Source organism: Aythya ferina (genome assembly GCF_964211825.1).
Source record: "Aythya ferina genome assembly, chromosome: 5".
Taxonomy (NCBI): domain Eukaryota; kingdom Metazoa; phylum Chordata; class Aves; order Anseriformes; family Anatidae; genus Aythya; species Aythya ferina.
The window spans coordinates 55,993,467-56,010,132 of record NC_140301.1 but is presented as its reverse complement, the minus strand read 5'-3'; the positions used below and the strand labels follow the sequence as shown (position 1 = coordinate 56,010,132).

The 16,666-nt window shown below is 43.4% G+C and overlaps 1 pseudogene across 1 annotated transcript; it reads left to right on the top strand.

The window, feature by feature from the left end:
- The first annotated feature begins 2,820 nt into the window (after nucleotides 1-2,820).
- On the top strand, nucleotides 2,821-16,217 carry LOC311437295 (peroxisomal targeting signal 1 receptor pseudogene; annotated as a pseudogene). The gene is made up of 3 exons: nucleotides 2,821-2,867; nucleotides 12,796-14,062; nucleotides 16,035-16,217. The product of its transcript is annotated as a peroxisomal targeting signal 1 receptor pseudogene (transcript).
- Nucleotides 16,218-16,666: the final 449 nt, after the last annotated feature.

Genomic DNA, 16,666 nt, shown 5'->3' with positions numbered 1-16,666 from the left:
AAATCTTAAATTGCTTCCATTAAATCATTGGACATTGTCTGATGACTCCATATTTCCACATTAACTTAGCTCTCCCATCCTTATATTTATATAGTCATCTTTTTTTAATACCATAAAGAAATGTGTTATTTGTCAGCATATGGTTTTCAAATTCTAGCTCTGATTATATATGGATAAGTTCTTTATAAAAAGAGTACCTACAGTGACCCAGACTTGAAATCTGCATTATGCATCTGGAAAGACCGAATGGGGATGGGTAACTTGTCACAGGCAATAAAAAATGTCAGTGGTGAATGTTTGTGTGTAGTCTGTGAATGCTGTTTGATGTACTTATCAGTTCCTTCCTACAATATGTTGTAGTTACCAAACAGCACAGCTTGGCTATTGATGGGTAAAAGAAGTGGAAGATAAGAGAATAAGCAGACAGTGATTTGGATTCTGCAGATGATATTTTGCAGGTTGGAAAGGACAAAGGCAATCTGCAAGCACCAGCAGCTGATACAGCCTCAATAGAAGATAATTCTGGGCTTGGAGACAGAGAAAAAGCATATGCACAGTAAATCATGCAAATCACGTCTAAATGGTGGGACATTTGACAATAAGGCAGAAAATGATGGAGTTGGAGGTTGTTTCATTTTTTTTAACATTAATTTAGTAATAAACTTATTGTTGGACTGATAAGCTATTAACCTCTTGGGGTACAAAGGGCAGTGGTGCTGGAGCATAACTGGCATAACAGTCAATACGTAGTTGTAAGAGAGAGGACTGAATAAGCTTCCTCTAGCCCCCTTTTACTGACTTCCCTGAGCTCTATGAGAAAGTCACAGCTGGAGAAGAAGCAGCCAGTTGCTGGGAGGAATGGGGGACAGTTTCCAGCATTTAAGGATGAGAGATTCTTTTCCAACTTCATCATTTCCAGATAACTGCTCCTTTTGAGAATATTTAAATAATAATAATAGGAATAAATAATTATAATAATAAATAAATACACAAGAGCAGTATGCCTGTTTTATGCCTGCATTCCTCTGTAATATCCGTTGAGCACTTCCCTTTGGAGTGGATGCTGACCAGAAGAAGAAAGTCAAAGGAAGCTACCAGAAATTTCTTTGTCACTGCAGCATCTTGCAGGAGAGTGTGATACTGGGGATAGAGATAACGACCAACTGTGGCACCATGCCATGGAACTGTCAAATTATCTTGAGAGAGGATGGTAATGAGTGTGTATCACTGCTACATATGATTTGCTTTTAAGCAGGTAGGTAGGGCTGTGACTGAACACAAGCCATTAAATTATGAACAGAAGGAGAGCTATCCAATTTTCTGCCTTGCTAAGGAAATGAATAGTTTTAATGATAGCTGAAGACTTTGAGTTTGCCCTTCCTTTTGTAATCTTCCTCAACTGATTCCTTTAAGTATAGTAAATCTAATTCTCTACTCCATACCATCAATGTTGTGCTGTTTTAATTCCACAGATGTTTTTGGAGAAGCTGGATTTCATTTTAGTGCAGCGGCAGGAAAAATGAAGTGCATTGTTCAAAAGCTCCTCTTGCAGTGAGATGAGTGAAACACACCATTTTACAGTCCTTCCACTCCATTGCAGGAGTGCCTTCTGCAAGAGAAACATAGGTTAGGGGCCCTTTCACCATCTATGCTGCAACCACTGTTGCTTCCTCAGTTCCAGGTTGAGGTTTTTCTCAGGATTGTTTTCACCAGTGCTTAGAGAAGAGTATATGAAAGGTATAAATAAAAAGAGAATGGGACCCACAGGTCGCTATGAGAGCAAAAACTACGCTCATCATCAGGAGAATCTGTCACCCACCCCAGCTGTGTGCATATAGAACTGCAAAAAAAAAAAAAAAAATCCTAATCTTACTGACGATACAGATTATAGTCACTATAAAATCTCATCCTTAAAACAAAGTGCTGTGTTCAAATGCATGTTTAACAAGGAGGCCTGCAGTATAGATTTTAGACAAGAATCAGTTTGTGCAGCTAGAATAATAAGAGAAAAAAATATAGTGAGTTCTGTTTGTCCTATATATACAGTTTCTGCACTGCTGAGTCATTTCACCATTTTGTTGAGATATAATTCAAATACAGATATATATACACATGGACTTCTTGTGAAGATGGCTTTTTGCTATAGCAAATTCACTGTATGTTCTGTACCTTCAAGAGAAGAGTTAAAAAAATGTATGAATTAAGGATACTTTCAATATGTAGTGAATGTCTTCTGAATACCTTTTATCTAGTTCTGATTAAAACCATTTCACCACCAAGACAACTTGATGGATTTATGGCTTATTGACTGCCCTGTTACTATGTAACATCCTTAATTGGCTCTCTCCCTGCTTTAATGTTTGGTGTTTGATTCTGCTAAATCTTTAAAATATGTTTTTGACTACATCATCCACTAAGTCTGTAAAATAAACACTACTCAAATGCTTTTTTTTTTTTTTTTCATTTTTAATAAGTTCTGTTTAACAAATAAATGCAGTGGGGAGAAGGGAGAATGCATTAAATATTCATAAAGGCCAATACGATATAGTCAATAGATAGGGCATGTTAAGCTAAGAGCTTGTCTTACAAGGTATTCAAGTCTGGATTCTCAGGTGGGACAATCTACATGTATATGGATCATGCCTTCATTTTCCTCTCTCCCTATTCTGGCAGAGGCACAGGCAGCAGAATGAGGGAGGATTCCTCCCTTTTTGTTCTATCTCTTGTTTTGTATATCTATGTATTGTTGTTTAGGAGAAGCAACTACTTTCTAAAAACTTCTGTCCTTAGCGTGGTATGGCAGAGACCACAGGTACGGCCATGGCCAAGGATATGGCAGAGACTATGGATATGGACAGATATGTGTGGTATGCAACAGCCATAAAATAAGCCTCTTAAGTAGAAAACTAACATGCATGGATTTAGATGTTGAAAATCTCATGAGAGTTGTGCAAGAACCCGTGTGTTCCTCTGACTGCTGTCTCTGCTAGCATCTGGTTTAAGTGGGATGCAGGAGGATTGAGTCACCCAGTATCCTGCTCTCGCTGGGAGAGTTAATACAGCACATCTTGCTCCCTTTAAGACTCTCAGGGACAGCATGAACCTCAGCTGTTCACCAGGACAAAGGCATTTGCTTCTCCAGATAGGGGCCAGGAGAATTAGCTTGTTTACACACAAACAAACAAACAAACAAAAAAAAAGATGTCTCGAGCCCAGCTCCTCCATCAAATCATGTGGTTCAAACCTATACAATTAGCCACATATTTCTGACAGATCCTTCTGGGTAGCCCAGAGACAAAGGGAATGATCCAAGCAGGCTGTGGGTCTCCTACGGTGCTTTCAGTATTCAGGAGATGGTGGTGGCATGACTGAGCCCTTCATGTGGCACAGACCTTGGATGGGCCAGTGGTTGTCCTCACCCCACCTGCCTGATGCCTTCACACTGACCTTGTGTGGAAAAAGGGGAAAAGACAGTAGTTGTGTCTTATTTTATTGCCTGGAGACACGAGTGAAATCCTGACGGGAGGTAAAGGTGTTCCTCTCTGTGCTCTGAAGGCAATGGCCTCTGGCGAGGTATGCTAGAGGGATTTCCCTTTAGCTGCTTGTTTTAATCTGTTTGAGTTAAAAGGACCTAATCTAGGGAGACTTTTTTGTCCAGACAAACAAGAGGTTTGCTATTGCTAATATATTTGTGGTGATTTCTGGGAATCCCATAGAAAAAAAAATAAGTCTCAGAGCAAACATTCTCTGGAGCTAGGTGTCTGCATGGCTTTGTGCCTTTTGAAAGCCTGCTTTTTCTGTAGGACGAAATGTCAGTTAAAGCCATTCCTATAACATGTCGCTAGAGGGACATGAAAACATGGAATAGATTAGCTCTTGTTGTTCTTAGTTATTGCTCTTTAATGTGGAAAAATACAACAGGGATGATTTAGGGCTTTCCCTTCTCTGACTGAATGAAAGAGCTTTAAAACATGATCTTTGAACTGCTTGATGCTTGTACAAAACAAAACAAAACAAAAACCACTAGTGCTGAAGATATTTTAGCAGTAAAGTGGTACACCAGCAAGTTTTCAAGCATGAGATACAATGAAATAATGCCTTTTACTTTTTTTTTTTTTTTTTTTTTTTTGGAAATTAACTTCCTAATATCAGGTATTTATTTTAATCTCGCATACACACAATCACATGTTAATTTTTATAGGGCACATAAATGGCGTTAGGCCTATTTCCAGGCCAGAGTATGAGCTCTAGCTGTGAAGCACTCAGCACCACCTCTGGGTTGTGTTTGGCAGCCGTGTGGGAAGCTGCTTTCCCATGGGCTGCCACAGAAGTGCCGGAGTACACAGCTGGGAGGCAGCAATGAAATCACTCCTCAGCAGAGCCCAGTGCTCAGGGAGCAGCTCTCCTCCACCCTTGTACAGCATTAAGCCGCCGAGGCCAGCTTCAACCCTCCTATGGTTCACAGCAGGTCAGAAAAAGACCATCCTGGTACTGGCCAGAGCTGGGAGGTGGCAGCAGCCACAGCTGTCCCCATGGGGCCTGCTGCCTCCCAGCCAAGGCCTGCTCCAACTGCCTGCAGGATGTCTGCTGTGCCTGGTGGGACACCAAGGGGTTCCTGGGCCACCAGCCAGGGCCCAGGCTTGTTGACACACAATAAGCAAATGTGCCATAACTCCTTAAAACCCCTTTTTGTGAAATCCATCAAGATAGCACAACTGAGATACAGCAGCTCTAGGCCAGCCTGGTTCCTAGAAGGCTCAAGCTGTGTTTTGGCCCCGTCTATCTCAGAGACATGGGATTTGCAGCTGATTTGCATCAGCACCTCTGCCTCTCTTCCAAGTCTCCATCCTGGCCTTGGCTGCCTTTAGCTGTGTGCAACTCTCCCCTCACACCACAGTTCCGCCCAAACTCCTTCTCTCGGGGCAAACAACCATGCAGTGAAGACCTTTGGTGCCCAAAAGCAATGAAAACTTTTGTCCATTCCTGCAACGTGGTCTTCCTGTAGGGACAGTGTGCTGGTGGCACCTATGTTCCAGGTCCCCCCTGGCACCACATCGGGATGTAATTTTACTTACACACCATTTGTCCAAAGCAACTGCGAGGGTGCTCAATGTTGTTTTCTCTTCCAAACAACCCGTTGGGTGGCTTTTGTTTTGGATGAAGTAATTAAGGAGAGGAAGCTGAGCCCTTTCCCTTCATGCCTTTGTTTTGCCTGTGTATCAAATTGCAGGTGCAGGGGTCATTGTGCGAACGTGTCAAACACATTCTAGTGGTGGCAATAAATAGCTCCAGAAGAGGATTTGTATTACTGCTGCTTCAGTGGAAAAGCAGAGGCCAACCATTTTTTTTCCTTTTTTTTTTTTTTTTTTTTTTTTTCTGTTTTGTTTGTATTTTATTTTATTTGTAAAGAATGTAAAGACTCAGGAGAGCGTTTAGGTGTAGTTTGTCCCTCATTAACTCTTGAAGAGTTACACATGCAGCATGATTAGTTACATGTTGTACCTGTCACTGCCTCTGCCCTTTGTTCAGCCTAACTAAAATATAGTTGTGCCTCATTTCAGTAATAGACCTGACCTAGATTAAAATGTGCAAATTCTTACAGAAAGTGCAATAATTGCAATTGATTTACTCTTCTGTGGGGAAATAATGTCTGTCTCAAACAATAACATCAGCTTTTTCTTAATTGCATTACATTAATATCATATTAATCTGCATTTGTATCCACATACAAAGCCGTGAAGCACATTTGGCTTTTTTTTTTTCTTTGTACTTTTTGTTGTTGGTAGTGGTGGTAGCTGTTTTTTTTGTTTGTTTGTTTTTGTTTTTGTTTTTTTCCCTACCCTAGTGACACATACAACTCCCAAAATGTGATACCAAGTCTAGAAATCCCTTGTTAGGCCATTTCATAGAGGAAAGACAAAAGAGACAAAAAATAAAACACTGACCAGAATCAAGAAAGACATACCTCACCTACTGCAGCCCATAGCTCCCATATTTATTTTAGTTGTTGATCCACCCTGGCCCAGTGGTGGAGATGATGCTGGATTAATGAGGTGTGGGAGCACCGGACTTTCATATTACTCACTCAGAGCATCTGCTTTCAACAAATGTCATTTACGCTCATATGTGACCTCTTGGCTACCTACACTTAAGTCCACCTGTCCAGATGGCATTCTGCCTGCTCATGAATTTGGTCCAACTACTAGGGCATGGGAGAAAACAGTCTCTGTGGCCCAGTAAATGCCATTTCATTGCAGAATGTGTGGTGCACATGGCTCTTGGGTCCTGTCCCAACACCTGACCATTTCACAGAATCACAGAATCACAGAATTTTCTAGGTTGGAAGAGACCTCAAGGTCATCGAGTCCAACCTCTGCACTGAAATCAGAAATGGAGAGGAAACCCTAGAGCCAGCACTGCCAAATTTGCCATGGGTGGCAGGGTCTGGGACCACCTGATTTCCAGATGACACTAGCCCCAGACAGCTGGTTGGGGTGTCTGACAGGACACAATGACAGTTGTGATTTGGCCATAAACACAGCCCTGGCACTGAGCAAGGGAGAAGCCCTGGCACAACAGCCTATGGCACCATCCCCATAGCAAGAGCTGCTGTGGCTTGGAGAAGTCGCCACAAAGCTGAAACCAACCCCTGTCATCAGGCCAGACCCATGGATGAAATCAGTTATTTTTCTCTGTCCCGAGATTAACCTATGCAATGTGGAAGAGTCATGAGACAGTTTTCCAGCATGGCTTCCTTCAAAATAGAAATACCTCAAGAGAGTTGCTTGATTGCTTTCTTTTTGTTGCTGTTTTTGTTTGTTTGTTTGTTTGTTTGTTTGTTTTGAGGGAACAGAATTTCAGTTCAGAGGCAAAAAACTCAAAGTGCTTGATGTCAAAACATCAAAAATTTTACAGTGTAGTATTTGGCATAAAGGTTTTTGAGGGTTGGTTGGGTTTGCTTTTTTTCTTTTGCTTCATTTTCACTATGAGATGGTGTTTGAAAGGCAGGTTTTGTTTTTCAATTTTTAGGTATTTGGACACATTTGCTAGCTTGGAATGCAACCTACTGAGCTCTCCAAACTATTTAATTTTTGCAAAATGTATACCTGTTCTGTTTCAAACTGGAAAAGTCAAAATCACAATATTTCACATGAGGTGGGAAGCTCATTCCTGCTTTGCTTTGGCTGCATTCAGAACATCATGGGGAAAAATTTCCAAGAAGGTTTTTTATAACCTATTGAATATGGAAACATTTCCATGTTTCCTGAAAGGCTGCAGTGTGGAAACAAACAGGGAAACAAAACATTTCCATGTTTTTTGATAACTGAAAAAACAGGTGCCAGAGATCCCAGACCCATGAATTATGAAAGGAAAATGGGGAATTAAACTACATTTCATCATATAACAGTTAAGGAGGCAGTCAGATGAAATTGCCCAAAAAGCAGAGTTAGCACAAACATGAAGAAGCACTTTTTCACAGCCAGCACTAATTACCTTGGGGAACCTTTTGACACAGGAGGTTGTGGAGGGCAAAAAATACAAATAGGTTCAAATTGGGATCAAAAAAAATTTGATGGAAGAGGTCTATTGGGGCAATTAAATACAATACTCTAGATACCGCCTCCAGCCTAGGAAGTCTGTAAACTACGGATTGCTGGAAGAATTCCTGTATTTCCCTTGCTTCCTATAGTTTTTTCTCTTTGCTTGCTGATGTTGGAAGAAGAGTATGAGTTTAGAGAAGCTTTTGTCGGACCTTGTCCTCATGTCATCAGCAGGTCAGAGAACATGGACAGCAACTGTTGTATGTTAATGCATTTGGAGAATGGAATAAAAGTCTCCAAAAGGAATAAAATAAAAGAAAAAATCATTTTGGTTTGTATTTCTTTTGAAAGTATTTATGAATTTCAGTCTTCCCCTTTTTACAGCCTCAGTAACATCTCAATAGCTGCTGGACACAGAGCAGGGATTCACTGCAAAGACCTCCCTAGGAAAGTGAAAACTGCATAGCAGGAGCAGAGCGGAGAGGAGAGGAGAGGAAACGAGGAAACAAAAACGAAAATTTAAGATGAAGAGAACAGACAGGGCCCTATCTGACAGCTTTTTAATGTTCATCTTAATATTGTGCTTGGCACCCAGTTACCATAGTGATTGGCAGTTGATTGACAGGATTACGTAATGGAGCTATCTCTGTCAAGCAAGAGGCATATTTTCAGGGAGAAAACATGACTTTGTTACTCGAGATGGGGCCAATATGCAGTATGCTCAGATCAGAATTTTGAACAGAATTTTCTATTTAAGCAACCAGATATTAGCAACTCCTTCCCAGTGATATGCAAGTGAAAGACAAATAGCCATCAGGACCTCAAGGCTGTCTAGACATCTCATCATCCTCATGGCCATCTGACAGACCCTGAGGCAGCTGCCAGGCTGGCAGCACAGAGCGCCTATTGAGTTATCGAGGTGGCACCCTGAGGCATTGCCACTTTAAATGCAGACCTGAAAGTGTTGCTTTCAGATATGTCTCAGAAGAAAAAATTATAAATATGAGTAGTGGTAATAAAAAACAATACAAGGAGCTGATGACTTTTCTCTTGGATATTTAAAACAGTCTGGTTTTATTAACTGGGGCACATGACCCATCCCTGTTTTCTTTGGAGGGAAGTGAAAAAAAAAAAAGTCAAAAGAAAAGTGAAGTCTTTTGCCATTTTCCCTGCATTTAGCACATAAGTAACAGGGATTTCACTTCTTACTGTTTTGTACTTAGGGCTTACACAATATCCCTTGACTTTTGAGAATGGGGTCTTGCTGTTCCTGATCAGATAATCCCAGGATTTGCTCACACATCAGTGAGATTCACATGGACAGTGGGGGAGCTTTGTTAGATTGGTAAAAACAAACTCAGGGACTGAGCCCATGGACAATATGGCTGGAGCACTCCTGATCATTCCCTGTCCGACAGGAGATGCTCCCTAACCTTCTTTTGATCCTAAAGTGACTTTCAATCTGTGTTCAGCACACAGTGGTGTAAATCAGACCACCACGGGCATCCAGAAAGTGTTTCTGGACTTCCAACCAACTATGCTTAAGAGCAGGCAGCCAGGATCTCACTCTTACCTGGAAAAACACAGAGCAACATAATGGCCCTTCAGTCCTCTGAAGCAGGATCCCAGATGGCTTGCTGTCCCAAGAGCAGACAGAGTTACAGGGCGGTCATGCCATCCAATTGCTGTTACCACTGGCACCATCTCAGGTGCCATCAGACATCAACATAACTAGCCTCCTGCTCCCAGCTTCTCTCTGGAGAAGCCATTGTCCCCTGTGACCCCTAATTATACACTAGATTAATCATCAGGTTACTGCAGAGCTAGGGAAGGCTCCACTGCAGAGTACAAGTCATGGAGCCATGCAGTCCAGAGTGCAGACATGAACATGTGTACGGGTGCATCTGCTCTGGGCACAGGAGCATGGCTGAGCTCTGCTAAAGATGATCTTCCTCTGTAACAGCAACGTGCATGAGCTGCAAGATGCACCCTCTGTCTCTTGGCAGCTAAAACAGTGCTTTTGGCTGTTCTCGGTACAAATACCAAGTAATCTGTGTGGCCATTGAGGCCTTTTGTTGTGGTACATGGCAGGGAGCTCTCTGGTTTACTTCTGTGTAAATGGGGTTTCCCAGGTTTCCCTCAATGCACCCGTCCTGCTCGTATGGGGCAGCAGCAGCGGTGGGTGCAATTCACAACTCTGGGAACAGGCTAAAAGATGTAGGCAGCTTTTGGGGGCTGGAGTATGGTTGCCCCAAAGAAACACTGAACACAGCGGGGTGGGAAGGGAGGCTCATTTCCCTAGCTAAGAAATTACATTTCTGTAACCTATGACTGAGATTTATATTATCAGCTGGAGATGATAAATCTAACTCTTCTCAGATGACTTCAGAAAGTCCCAGAAACAGCATACAGTTTTTACATCTCCCTTTATTCAGCAGCATTTCTCTGTCCTTCAGTGGAACCTGGAAAAAAAGCCCCCTGTAATCAAGGCAAAGACTCCCACCAGTGAGAGCTGGGTCTGGCCCTTCACAGAACAGCTCTATAGGTCTATGTGCTCAGAGAGCCTTTCTTAGAGTAGCGGTTCTCCTGGCCTACATGCCAGCAAGTGTTTCTTTATAAAGATGCTTCCCTTTGGACTTCCAGCAATGACAACACCTATGTGCATACACATGGACACGCACAAAAGCCACAGAGAAGTCATCCATCTTAGAAAACGTGTTATGCCTTCTAAGCATTTCTAAATCAAAGACTGATAAATAAAACATGGGTTCAGTGTTAAAAGGAAAAAAGAGCCCTTTTAACAGATTAAAGTGCTCACGGTGCCTGACACTGTGAAATAAGAGTGTTGAGCAGCAGGGCAGTTAAGAAAAAGGACTGGTTTTGCTGACAGGTACAAGCTGTTGTGTGTCTTGTAGCAGCCATCGGTAGGGAAAAAAAAAAAAAAAAAAAAAAAAAAAAAAAGCCCAAAATCTACTTTCCTGGCAAAACTTTCCCAGAAGGTAGCAAGCTGTAGCCACCTATAATTAAAGTTTTGCCTGTTATGCAGCTAGACATTGAGAGTCAAAGCTCATCTTTCTGCAGAAAGAGGAAGAAAATTAGTTAAGCCCACCAAATATAAATAAGCAAATAAAAGCAGCATCCTTTCTAATTGTTATAATGGTTTATTCCAGCAAACTTGAAGACCTGCGGTTTTTTTTGTTTGTTTGTTTGTTTTTTTTTTTTTTTTCTCAGTGATTTGTTTTTTCATCAGTGTCCTGCTGCTTCTTAAAACACAGATATATTGGGTCCTTAAATATATTTCCAATTGCTCCTTGGCATTTGCAGCAGAAGAGATGATAAAGCCCTATGCACTTTCCTTCAGGACTGTGCATAGAGAGGCCAGGGCATCTGATGGCTGTATTTCTACAGGTAGGAACATTTCTCCAAATTAAGTAGAAAGGGGTGGGGAAGCACTAAATAAGTTTATTTGGCTGATTAGGAAAGCTGATCGTTAGTTCTAATTTTTCTCTCACCTTCCCTTCTGAGCCTGCTGTACCTTGATGGAGGCGAGATTTACAGTAGAGGTCACTGAAAATCCTTCTGAATATTTTATCAGTTCTGCTTCTTATGGCTTAGTGTACAAAGACAAACCCTTATGTGTGAAGGACACAGAGCTGAGAGCAGGAGGAGGAGGTATAAACCTGTGTCTGCCCTTGCTTTGCTTTCTGACCAGAACACAGAGCACATAAGCTGTGGAAGTGACAAACAGAGAGAGTTTGTGTGCCATTAGGATCACACTTAGTATGAAGTCTTGTCGCTATTAGTAAAAAAGGTCCCAGTCAATGTGAAGGAGAGCCAGATGGTTTTGCTGTCAGGCTGGTAAGGAGCAGTTTCATGACTCCAGATGGCATCCTGTAACCTTTTAGGACTAACTTGACTACTGTTCTCTTGGATTTGAAATGTTGCGGCAAGTAACAAGCCTAGATTACAGCACAAACAAGCTGGGATGCTCTTTCCCTAACCCTGCAGTACAATGTCACCATGCATTGCCCGCTGTGGAAAAGCCATATTGAGAACCATTTGAGAACTGCTTCCACACAGTTATGTAAACCATCTCCAAAATACCCAGGATAGCAAGGCACATGACAGAAAGTGGGTAGGGGGAAAAATTAAAATTAAAATGCTTTATTTATTTGAGACAGCTCAGTTCTATCTTGCTTCAGGAAGTCATTATGCACTTCTATTGTGTGCTGACAATAGTCACCTGCAATCTGATAATGACTTCAATATCTTTCTAAAATGATGGTAAAGTAACAGCCTTAAGGACCAGTTTCAAAGGAGCCCCTTTTTTAACAATGAGAGACCATGGTGTTTATGCAGGGACTGAGTGGGACTGGAGCTCAGCAAACCAATTGTGGTATCCCCTCTGTGGGACACATACTTAAAAAGTAATAGCTCTGGTGTAACACATCACCCTTTACAGGCCTACTTACAGCTCACATGCACCCTGGGACTTTTCACTTTTTAATATTTTTGTTTGTTTATTTACTCATTTACTGTAGAATTGACAGCCTGTGGAGTGGTAGTTGAGGTCTCTCTACTGGCTATCTGCTGTTGGGTACAGAGCACTTGCTGTTTCTTTGCCCATGTTCTTCAGCCCTGACATGCAGCGAGCACCTCATAGCCTCTGCTGACACTGACAATTAACACCAATTACGGTGGCAGTTTTGTGGGGTGAACATCTGCCCAGTGGGAGCCTGAAAGAGACCAACGCACTTCATACAGGCTAACAGACAGCCATTAGGCAATAATGATTTACTGACCTCAGCTGGACTCTGGCAGATGACCTAGATTTCATTATTTTCCCCTGCAGCCTACCAAACCTAGGACTTCTGAAGAAGTAAATCCCAACCATGAGTTAGGTTATTCCTTCCTTGTTTCAGAAAAGAATAAATAATCATGCACAACACCAGTGTAGCAGGGTACTCTCAGTGCTTTGGGATTGTAGACAATACTAACAAAGAACACTAAAATTATGGTAAAAGCGGTGTTCCTAAGTTGTTATGAAGACATTACGGTGGTTTTCTCTGCCCGGCTCTTAAAGCAACAACTTATTGTGTGTGGTTACTTCTTGGTCAGTCCCAGCTCTCTAGAAGGAAAGGAGCCCATCCAACTCAAGGTGTCAGGGCCCCCAGCCTCATGTCGCCGTGCCCCTGAGCCTGGGCTCAGGGCCCGGTTCCTGGCAGCGGAAGGGGTGCCTGGTCCCGCATCACAGGCTGCCGGGACATCTGTGGTGGCTCCACCTCGTGTCAGTGTCGCCCCTGGCCAGGTGCAGCCTGGGGGGGTTCAGGGCAGTCCCCACAGCAGGGCTCCAACCCCTCCTGAAGTTGGCTGGCCACTTCACGCAGGACCCTTGTGGCACGAAGGGCTTCAGGGCTCCCTGGCCTGGCCCTCCAGGGCTCCCAGAACAGCAGTTGTATCCAAACCCCTGGGAGTAGTCTCTGAAGATGGTCTGGTTGGAGAGTTCCTGCAAGAGCAGAATGTCCCTTTACTGCCCCATACACCATAGACCTTTAAGGTGGATGATCTGTTGGCTGAGATGCAGGAGATTGAACAGACAAGCTTCCAACAGGCCCCTCAGAGAGCTCCAGGCGTGGCAGCCTTGGCACTGCCTGAAAATGACCCAGGAATTCTTGGCTGCAGCAGATAATGCTGGTGATGTCTCTTCAAATTACAATGAGACTGACTGGTGGCAGGAATTCATCACTGAAGTGACGGATCCACTGTCTGTGTCCCCTGCCAAGTGGCCAGAAGAATGCCTAGAGTAGTCAGAAGAAAAACTGTGGCTTGGGGAATCAGAAGACAAGTCATTGGCAGATAAATGGTATGAGGAATATCAACCTGAGGATGATCTTAAGAAAACTGCTAGTGATTTTCTTTCTAAAGTGGATGATCCAAAACTCAACAGTTCTGAGTTCCTAAAGTTTGTCCACCAGATCGGAGATGGGAGGTGATAAGTTGATCCACAGAGACCAAGATCAGGCAGAGCAATGGGCAGCTGAGTTTATACAGGAGCAGGGGGCATCCAATGCCTGGGTGGATCAATTTATGCAAACTGGGAACATGTCAGCTCTTGATATGGAATTTGAGCAGGCAAAGACTTCTGTGGACTTCTGTGACAAACTCAAGGCAGAATGGGAGAAGATGGCCAAGAGAGATGCAGAGGCTCACCCTGGCTCACTGATTATGAAGACCTCAACTCCTCTTCATATGACAAGAGTTATCAGTTTGAAGAAGATAATCCCATGAGAGATCACCCTGATGCTTTTGAAGAGGGGCAGAAGCGCTTGGCAGAAAGTGACCTCCCCAATGCTGTCTTGTTCTTTGAGGCTGCAGTACAACAGAAGCCAGATCATATGGAGGCCTGGCAATACTTGGGAACCACCCAAGCACAGAATGAACAGGAACTCTTGGCAATCAGTGTTCTCAGACAATGCTTGGAACTGCAGCCTGGGAACCTCACAGAACTTATGGCTTTAGCGGTCAGAGGAAGCTGTGTATTGGCAGGCACTGGAACTCCAGACAGGATTTATCTGCTCTCAATACAACTTGGGCATCAGCTGCATCAACTTAGGTGCCCACCATGAGGCTGTGGAGCACTTCTTAGAGGCTTTGCACATTCAGCAGAAGAGCTGAGCTACACAGGGGCAGCAAGGTGCTATGTCTGACAATATCTGGAGCACTCTTTGCATGGCCCTTTCCATGCTGGGGCAGAGTGACTCGTACAGGGCAGCTAATGCCCATGATCTTCCCACACTGCTTCAGGCATCTGGCCTCCAGCAGTGACTCTGGGATGGGATCCCCTGTGAGTGCAGGTTTGGCCCAGCCCAGCAGTTACCTTCCCTAGAAAGAAAATGTTTTCTAGGGTTCACATACATCTTTGCTCTGGTAGGGCAGACCAAAAGGTAGCTGTTTCTTGAAGGACCTCCTGCCGAAGTGTGGAACTTCCCCTACCTGTCTGTTGTGGCCTGAGCATCTCTGAGCAGTTCACACTACCATATACATGGCTGACTGACACTGCTAGGCAGATGATTGAAGTGTGAAAACAGAAAGTCTTGCCAGAGTGCATCTGCAGTAGTAAGCCAGCGTGGCTTTCAAACATTACAATACCCATTCTGCAGAGACTACCTGCAGGACATGTCTTGAAGGCTGGTTGCTTTGGTGGGATGGGATTGCCATTTGGTGAAGTATTGAAAATTTCTGGATTTTCAGAAGAAATCCTAGCACTCAGACTTGAGGCAATGCAGTAGGAATAAAAGTCTAAATGTAATCTTCCAGAATACAGCAAAAAAAGGGTCAAGTCTTAATTTTTCACTTGATCATCTGTCATTGTTTTTCCTTTGTGCAGAAGTTCCCCATCTTGTCTGTACTGAATCTTGTTAATTGTAAATATCTGTATATGATTCTGTTGGGGAAATTTGAAAAAAAAATAGAGAGAGAGAAAAAAAAAATATATACAGCTTCCTCATGAGGGGGAATGGAGGAGCAGGTGCCAATCTATTCTCTCTAGTGGCAAGGGATAGGACCTGTGGGAATGGTGTCAAGCTGCGACAGGAGGTTCAGGATGGACATCAGGAAAAGGTTCTTCACCAAGAGGGTTGTCGCGCACTGGAACAGGCTCCCCAGGGAAGTAGTCACTGCACCAAGCCTGTTGGAGTTCAAGAAGAATTTTGACTGTGCACTTAGTCATATGGTCTGCATTTTCGGGTAGACCTATGTGGTGCCAGGAGTTGGACTCAGTGATCCTTATGTGTCCCTTCCAACTCGGGATATTCTATGATTCTATGATTCTATTTTTTTTAAGCAGAGTGTTTTCTTTTTGCTAATTATCTGATTTATTAAATTTCTCTCAGTGTACAGATATGGTGAAAACACTAAGCCATTCCTAACTCTGCTGACAAGTCTCCTTTCCCTAACACACCATTATTTCTTTACATTCACCATATTATTTCCCCAAGGTAACCTCCCGCAGGCATGTGTGCCCAGCAGAGGTACGGAAAGCTGCTGAGAGGTGCTAGACATGCCTCCACCACATGCAGTGGGACGGGGTCCAGACCACCTCCTTACACACACTGATGTTTTTGCTTATCAGGCGCTGGTGCTTTTACGACTTCTTTCCCTGAAGCAATCACTGTTGCTTTTGGAGTCGATCTCTGAACAGATGGAGTTTCAGAGGGCAATAAAGAGGAGGGGGCCTTGCTGAGAGGGAGTGGGGAAGCTGCTGCAGCAGAAATCGGAGAGAGGTGAGGGGCTGGTGTCGGAGAGAAGAGAGTGGTGTGAGGGAAAGGAAAGCAATTTCAAAGGGCTCAGACCTTGAAAGCCCAGGGGCTGATGTCCGTGAAGACAGGTTTGGACTCAAAGAGTGGAGAAATGTGACAGATGTGTAACGAAATGACTGCAAGGCAAGCACAGAGGCTCATGAAAGAAAAACATGAAAGTTGTTGTTCTCCTCAGACTGACCTTCAAATGTCATGTCTCATCTCCACCATCTCAGCAGCAGTCAGATCTGCTGCTGCTTTGCAGCCAAAGGGAGCCAGACTCCCCAAGGATGGCACTTATGAAAGGGCACGCGTCCAAGTGGCAGCAGGAAAGCTGGCCACCAGGGAGATAGCTGAGCACAAGGAGGATGCCAAGTGAATGAGACATGCCACACTTCTTCCAGACCCAACAGCTCTCACACTGTCTCGCACCCTCCCCATTGTCTTCTTCCCTTGTCAGCTACCTTTACCTTCACCCTTTCTTCATTTCTTCTTCCTGCAGTTAAGTCTGTTTGTCCCATCCTCTGGGAAGAACAAACATGGAGAACCATCAAACACTGGCCACTTTTGACCACAGTTTGTAACTCCATCCTGGCTGGCTCTGTGTCACAAGTCATATTGTGAATCTGCCCCTGTTACAGTGTAATATCATCTTCAGACCAGTTCCCTGAACTCAGAAAATACCAAGTTTTGTTAAAGGAACAAACTGAACTGGATCTCCTACCCTCCAACAGACTGGAGCCTAATAGAATTGACAAAGAAATATCATAACAGGCACTTTTTGGGTTTCTCAAAATTATTATTATTTTTTTATTCTACTGTTAAAGT